Genomic DNA, 8,428 nt, shown 5'->3' on the forward strand with positions numbered 1-8,428 from the left:
TCTTAGTTGATTTTTGAAACAATAACATGTTAATATCAAGCTGACGTCGTCGCGCCTGGATGGCGGCCATGTGGATGTGAAAAAGAGAAGAGCGAGTTTGACAGTGTTAAGTAGAATTTGAATTATTGTATCAAATAGATTGAAGGAACACCTTTTGTTGGTGACTGTGTGAAGTTATTTGTCTCTCAGCCATGGTAGAACTTTTTAAAGCAAGACATCAGGCTGCTTTTTGATCTATAGGTGTCAGGTGGTTCTACTCATCCACTCCGCAGTTGCACAAGAGCTGCTCCACCAGTTTGTTTCACGTGATTTATTAAGCACATAGAAATGCCACAAATGACACTTTTGAGGAAAATAAGCAGAGATAGATGTGTGTGAGACGAGAGATTGCTGAAGTCTTAAAACTAGTGGGTTGCAGGATGGTTACTGGATCGGATTGGTTTGCAACATCACATCGGTTTCTAAAGTTCCTAAGCAGTTTGTTGTGCCTGTTGGTTGTGTGCGATGTTTTATTTCATCAAGAATTTTTCAGCACTTCTTGCACACGGAAAGATGGATGTGAAATAAGGATAAAAAGTGATTTATTTGTCAGCTAGAAAGTTGATACTTTGATCCTGGTTTCCGAAACGTACATGTTGTCCATAGGGCAACTCTGTGGATCCCATGTCCCTCTGATCTGCTGATAGTTGTTTGAAACGATCAGCAAGACTAGGAAACTGCCTTTAGGATGCTTTAGAAACCGAGATTGTCTGCGTCACATTATTTTGAGTATATAAAAAGTACTTTAACAGTAAGTGGAAAGCAACACTGAAGTCCATCAACCTCTCAATTTATTATATCTGTTTATCCTTTCAGGGTCTCTGGCTGGTTGCTAGGGTCATTCAAAGTAAAGAGTGTTGCTATCCACTTGAACTTCTTCACATTCCTTCACATTTGCAATCACACACTTTGCAACGCAGCTTTCATGTGACAGACCAAAACAAAATAACATTGAAATGTGAAGAGGGAAGAAAAGGACACATGGTTTTCAAATGTTTTTTGAAATTAAAATTTGGAAGAGTAGGGGGGGTCATCTGGATTCTGCCCTCTGTGTTAATATCTTGACCCCCTTTTCCTGCTCACCACCAAATTTTACATCTAGATAATGATTTTTAACTTCTTTTTCTTTTGTCAAGCTCAGTCAGATTGTATTGAGACGCTATAAAACATAATGTTTATGCCTTGTCACAGATTCTCAATTGGATTTAGATGACTTTGACTAGGCCATTCCCCACACATGAATGACTCATTCCAGTTTAGCACTGGGCATATGCTTTTCGTTGTTTTTTTTTTCTGCTCCTCTTTTAAGTCTTTTCCGTCCTCTAACAGCTTTTCTTCCACAGTGATGCAGCATTTAATGTCGTCAATCAGTCAAACAGCATGATGCCGGCACCACCATGTTTCCCAGTTCAGACTGGTGTTTGAAGAGATGTAGAAAGCGTACAGCGGGTTGACCAAAAGGTTCAGCTTTGGGCTCATCTAGGCCGAGAACTGACTTCCATATTTTAACTGCGCCTCCTACGCCAGCTTGAGGCAAACTGCGACACATGGAACGTTTTCCTTCGGCTTCACAGTCGCGCTTGTCGCCAGTGTTGGTCAATTACATAAAATTCAGATTAATTATATCGACGTCTCTTTCAGGGCGTGCAGTTACTTTCGCAAGGTAATTTGTATTTACAAAATCTTTCACCGGTGTGTCTTCTGGGCATTTTTGACTGAGTGGGAAAAGTGAGCTACATGTCATCTGAAACATCTCCACAGCCCTCCAGAACTATACTGCTCGAGTGAAAAGTATAACTTGTTATTATGCGTAATTTTATTCTGTTGCACCTGCATGTAAATTATGTCAGTTGGTAAAAAAAAAAGAAAAGAAATCATAAAAAGATTTATAGATAAGTGATGACTGCGGGTCAAGGGTTAGGCTGAAAATGCCCGGGCCTGCCCTTGGCAATAACTTGAAATAAAGATTAAAAAAAAATTTTAGCTGACTGCCCCTTGGTTAATAAATCAAGATAATAACTTGACCAGATCACGACAACTGATCTTTGGTTTAATTACAGAGAATGAGTGAAAGATTAAAACACTCTTTGGCATCATGTATAAATTCCTGCTGAAGGTGAAAGTAGCCTGTGATCTGGATGCAAACAGACAGCAAAAAATGTGCTCGACTGGGTGGCTAAATCTAGATCTAATTACGGGTTCCACAGAACTGCACAATAAAAACAAGAAAACCCACTGTTCATCACTCACACTCTTACTCATAAGCATGTGTGCATGTGCTTGCATCGCAAACACCCACGGTCCAAGTGTATTTAGCCCAGGGACGTTCTGGCGCAGGTACAAGAACCAAAAGACAAGTCACATCAGCACTGCAAACCTTCCCTAAGGTCAAAAGTGATCAACATCAGTAAAACGGCGCAGCAGGTTGCAAACAGAGCAGTAAGCTGCAAAAGCTGCAGCGCTCCACCTTACACAACCGTGGTTATGAAACGAAGCGTGACAAAAAAGAAATTATTCATTTGCATTTTAACTTTGATTTATGGTGCATGGTTTCCAGAGTGAAACCAGACTTTAAACATCAGTCTACTTCTTAAAGGTCTCAATGGAAAATAGTGATGCCTTTGAGCCAGGGTATCTGCAGGTTTAAGCAAATCATATTTGAGACTTTTTAATGCCACTTTGAATTAAATTTAAGACAAAAGAAACACTATAACTATAGAGGATGGCTGGAGGATGCTAGTGTGGTACAATCAAGCAAAGCAAAGAACAGTTAAATTTAAAGTTTCTGTTTGTGGCTCTCAGCAGGATTTTTGTGTTTTTCACACTGCATTTGGCTCTCTACAGCCTTAATCTTAACTTTTTTTTAATTAATTATTATTATTTTTTTTTTCTTTAGCAGAGATTGGCAAGCTAGTTGGAGTTGAGCAGAAGATGGATGGAACTAAATACAGGGCCTCCTGTTAGAATATGTAAAAGTCTTAAACTTTTTTTGGTTGTTTACCTTCAGCAGGACAACAGCTCTAAATATGCAGCAAGTCTGATCACTCAAGTGTATCACTAAGTCATTTACAGGGGTTAAAATACATTCATTTAAATACCAGAGATACATAATGAAATCATGTAAAGTTTGAAATCTAAAGCAAACAGATTAAACAACAAATACTAATGGAAAATGGTGGATAAGCAGTTGTGTAGTCTGGCGAATAAACACTCAAGATATATGTACATCTTATAAGGAGAAAGATAAAATAAACATAAAATTTTGTTATGTGTTTTACACATAGAAAATGTTGGTTGTAACCCAAAGAAGGCCCTAAAACAATAACAGTTATGATGTTACATAAAGGAGAGGAATACAGTCCATCTCACATACCGATGGTAGGAGTCTCTAAGGAACTCGGTCAAGTCTGAACCCCCCTTTGTTATTTTTATTTTATTGTCTTTTGCCTCCCGTCAAAGACGAGATTAAGTTGTCAAACTGTGGGTCCTGGTCCAGACTGGTCTGTTGAGTGGATATTCTCTAGTCTGATCTCTGCCACTGCTAATAGTCGGAGCTCAAAGGGGAGCAAGGAGAACAGGGGAGGGAGAGAGGTAAGAAGGCTTTAGGATCACTTTACCTGGATTCGGCAGCGCGGCGCTGGTGGATTAGTGCCTCGGGCCTCTTGGCACGCTAGTCTGCAAACACCCCCATAACACCCGACAACAGGTACGAGCACACACATGCTCATTCGCAGCGCAGTGGACTTCACTCCCGAACGCACACCCACTTGTGTACCTGCCACACACTTCCATAGACTTCCTGAGGCCTGCGAACAAATACTCACTGATCTCTACAATTTCACAATATCCCGAGCGTGTGCAGAAGTTGCCCAGATGGAATAGCACCAGATAAGACAACTACTCCTACATAAAGCAGCTTAAAAAAAAAAAAAAAAAACTTATACACTTACTTCTAGCTTTGGCTCAGTTGGGATGCCTCACAAACATTTTCCTTGACATCCTCAAAGCTTTGAGAAATCTGTTCCCGGTCTGATACGACTCTGTAAGGTCACTCACTCATCCAGAACTGCAAGGGCATAACCCATAAAGGAGGAATACAGGTTGTTCTTGGCATGAAGGAAAGGAACCCACCACAGCTCCATCCCTCTCCTCAGCCTCTGCCTGCAACCCCCCTCCCCCGCCATCCTCACAACCCCCCAGTCACTACCTGATGACTTCTCCATCCGTTTTAATTGGTAATTATTTTGCGGGGTTTAATGCCTTTATTCAGACTGTCAGTGTGGAGTCAGGAGAGGAGGATTAGGTGCCCCAGGGGGACGAGACACTGGCACGGCCAGGACAGCTCATTTTTACACGGGCAGGGGAGGAGGACAGCTCATCTTTGATCCGGCTGGGGCTTCGCAGGCCAGAGGGGTGACAGCTGCACTTTCTTTAGCCCACATTTGAATTTGAATTCTATCTTAGGATGCAGCGCGCCGCGGACTTGGCAGGGCAGTGGGGTAATCTGCTCGGCACAAACGCCCGGGCCTTTTCTTCCTGTGTGCCCTCGCAGAGATTGGAGTAATTAAAGTTAAATGGAATGCATTAAAAACTCACTTGTGCCGAGGCTGTGGCGGCCGTGCCAACAGTGAATGGGCTGGGGCTGTCCTTTTACGCCGCTCTAATCCTGCGGAATATATGTGTGCTCCGCGACTTTGATGCTACACTACCAAAGCGTCGGAAACGGCTACCAGCAGAGCTACAACTGACTGCTGGCTTTCACCTCAGAAGAACATCTTGGAAAGCAAATTCAGCTGGATTCTGACATTGGCAGGAGGTTGGATGGAATCAGCTCGGGGGGAGTATTAGCACTTTCCACACACACACACGTCACTCTAAAATGTTTTGATGTATGGCCTATTTAAATACCTACACGCTGCTTTTCCCCCCTGACCTGCCGTGGTACTTAGAGTGAATCCTGACTAGCTGTCCGTGACTGTAACTAACACTTGGAGCACTTGTCGGTTGTTCTGCAAAATGCTGGCGAGTACATGAGGAACAGCTCTCCATGCCAATAAACGACTTATAAATGTGTGCGACTTCATGAAGGGACTGGGCACTCCCTGTTTTTCCAGGCCTTTTTTTTTTTTTTTTTTTTTCTTTGACAGGGACAACAAAGGAGAAACCCCCTACAGCTACGAAGACCAGACCTGCACCTCAAGGTAGATGTCAAAAGACTCGAAGCATCAAACCCTCGGGTAATTTTCACCGCCTTTCATTTCAGAGGAATGCGGACAAAGGGGGGCAGGCAGCAAAACTATCATCATAATCTTTTCCTGGCTTTGTGTGTGATCCTTTAGCCCTCATAATGATAGGAGATTGGACAGGGAGAAACCTGGAGCTGTGGGAGGGGATGTTTTATGAAAATAAAACTCAGAAACAGTGTGAAAAAAAGGCTAAAACAATGTCGCCGATCGGTTCAGGGAGGAAATTCCCACACCGGTACTGGGGCTTTACTTAAATGGAGACATTTAGCATAAAATAGTTACTCTGAGCAGATTAAGTCAAGACGGGAAATCGTGGTCACTACTACACGATTCCTGGGTTTTACCGTTAATGATTAACCCCAAAGACATTTGTCTGATGCAAGGGAATTCTTTTCATACCAAACCATGCATACATGAATGACTAATGTAGAGCGCAGTAGCTATAAATGTGTCTGCTGAAAAATTAAACCATTGTCATTTATATTAACATTTCATTTCCTCCAAAATGTGGCATTTAGTTTGTACAATTGTATGAAAGATGAATGCAAATCTGTGTCAACATGGTGCATGGACATCCTTAAATTAAAACTTTAAGTCACCTTTTGATTCAGTTTTAGTCATTTTTGTTGAGAACCTGTCAGCATCCCACTCTCTCTCTCTCTGTCTTGCAAAAATCTTTTGTTCACTTTCCAACCAAACATCTGTCAGTTATCAGTTTTGACTGGAGAATTGCCAAATTGTGATTTCCTGCTGGTGAAACCATTTTTTCCCCTGGGATTGTAACTATAATTATGAGAGGTGTTGAGGACTGTAACCTTTGTATACAGCTCCTGCTGTACCTCTGAACCATAAAGTACCTCTGAGCCTCCTTCTCCATTTTTTTTTTTTTTTTTTGAGAGAGAAAAGTTCATAATATGTTAGTTATAGTGGTCTGATTTTATGGGCACATTTAGTCTGGTAGCTGTTTTCTTGTTGCTTGACTAACATGTTCTCTGTCATCTCCATTCTGTTATGTAGAGTGACCAGGAGAAAAGGGGCTAATGTGTCACCTAAGGGGAAACAGGAAATGATGTAACACTGTTTAAATGTTCCTAGGAAGACTGGTGAACTTAACCAGCAATGACAAAATTATAGGAACGCTGTATGTTATGTTTATTTTAGAGAATTTGTCAGGAGGAACAATAATTGTGGTACCTGTAATTTTATTCAGTGCATTTATTTCTACTAAATGCACTGAAACGAAAGTTTCGATTTTTAAAAACAGCAATACAAGATTTATCTACTAAATAATATTATGTCAATAATTATGACTGTATGCATCATAGTTGCACATTCTGGATTTACATAGTCATTATTTCTCTATTGTTTAATTCCATTCAGCCTCTTGTGTTGTTTCCCAGGGTATTTTTATTTTTTTTTTATCATTTGTCCAAATGTGATTTCAAAGATTAGTGACAGACTTCAGTAATCTTTGAAGTCTGTCAAAGATTAGATTAAATAACAGCAAAGACTGGACACAAATGTCAACAGACAAATGGTCAGAATATGAAGAGAGAATAAAGCCAGCAACTATGTCCACCTTAATACACAGGTACACCTTTCCATGCATGTGGACGTTTCCCCTGCAGGTCACAACTCGGGCATTTCTGCAGTCCATACATCTTCCCTTTGATGGCGGAATCAGGAGGAAAAGTGGCGTGATTATAATCACACCACTATTGTCTGTAATAAACAGGAGAGCTTTTGCTCCTTCTCATGAGGGATTCAAGTGTGTGTTAACTCAAAAGTGAAAAGAATCCCTGAATAACTAATTAAAAAGCACCTGAATACCAGTGTAAGACCTTGGTTTATACTTTTGTGAATTTGATTAGTGGTGATTTGTCTATTCGCTGACAGATGCTTGATGTGGGTGAGATAAGGCGGGGGGGGGAACCCAAAAGCTTTTGGCTTGGAAGCCCTATTATTCATGGGCAGCAGTTGAGTGTGTGTTTCCATTAGATGTGTGAAGGCCTCTAAGGTCTAAGAATGCACTTTAATAGATACCTGTCAAATGTAATTAACTATGTTTTTCCTATATCATACGCTTTCCCATTGCCTCCAGCCAGAGACTCCACAGTGTGTTTGCGTGTGTGCGCATTTGTACACATGCACATTGCATGTGTGTCTGTGTGAGAGAGAGACAAGAGTCTGTCTCAGTGCCTTTTGCCACCCAGCGATTGGAGACAGTTTTAATTGCAGCATGACAACCACAAGAAAAGACCAGAAGCCCCATAAAAGCCAAAGCAAGCTGGCAGCCGTCCCACAGTAGAAAGCTAGCCATGCAATAATTACAGGTAAAAAGACCTCTAGCACTGCAGCTTTAGTACCATGTTTATTTGACACCAATCATGCAGCTATGCAGGTATCCCAACAATAACGTGCTCTGTCCCGACAGGACTGCGGTGCCTCCGAGAAAGAGACTTGGACATCACCGGTTAATCAAGGAATGTCTTGTGGCTTGGAGGCTGAGCTCTCGTCAGAACATGAAAGCGAGCGGAGAGACCTTGATTTTAAAGAGCTCAGATGTGCCGGTTACATTGTTCCCAGTCAGAAAGGAGCCTCGTATGCCATCAATAATTCATTTTTACAAGGTTCGCGTCTGCCTCCGGTGAGCAGGTCTGCTTAAATGTTTTGATTCTAACGTCTACGGGTGTAACCGGCTGCATTAAAGACACATTAGCGCCAACTGTGACGCCTTCCCTTGAAGAGGGACTTCATTGCTTTGATAAGCTAAAGGTGAGGGGATAACCTGTGATCTCCGAGGGAAGAATTTTGAGATGCATTCTATGCTTTTGGTGCTGCACAACCAGAGAAATCTTTAGTTAGCACATTCGTTGTGACGAATTAGCAGATCTTCAAGCTTCTGAGCCAAACAACATCTATGCTACTTTTAGGCCTACCTGATATAATAAATCATGGGATGCTGAGATTTTTGAGCGATACCTTCATCAGTCCTCCTTCTTCTACCATTCCTGTGATCATGGTTGTCACTAGTGCCTTTAGTAACTTAGTCATTGACATTGTTATTGTTGAGAAAAATGATTATTTTTAGCCTTTAATACAGATTAATCTTTTTGAACAAATCTTTAAACTTTGAACAGGTT

This window comes from Poecilia latipinna, unplaced genomic scaffold, assembly GCF_001443285.1.
Source record: "Poecilia latipinna isolate Pla-1442-1.1 unplaced genomic scaffold, P_latipinna-1.0 Scaffold854, whole genome shotgun sequence".
In the NCBI taxonomy this organism is placed as follows: Eukaryota; Metazoa; Chordata; class Actinopteri; order Cyprinodontiformes; family Poeciliidae; genus Poecilia; species Poecilia latipinna.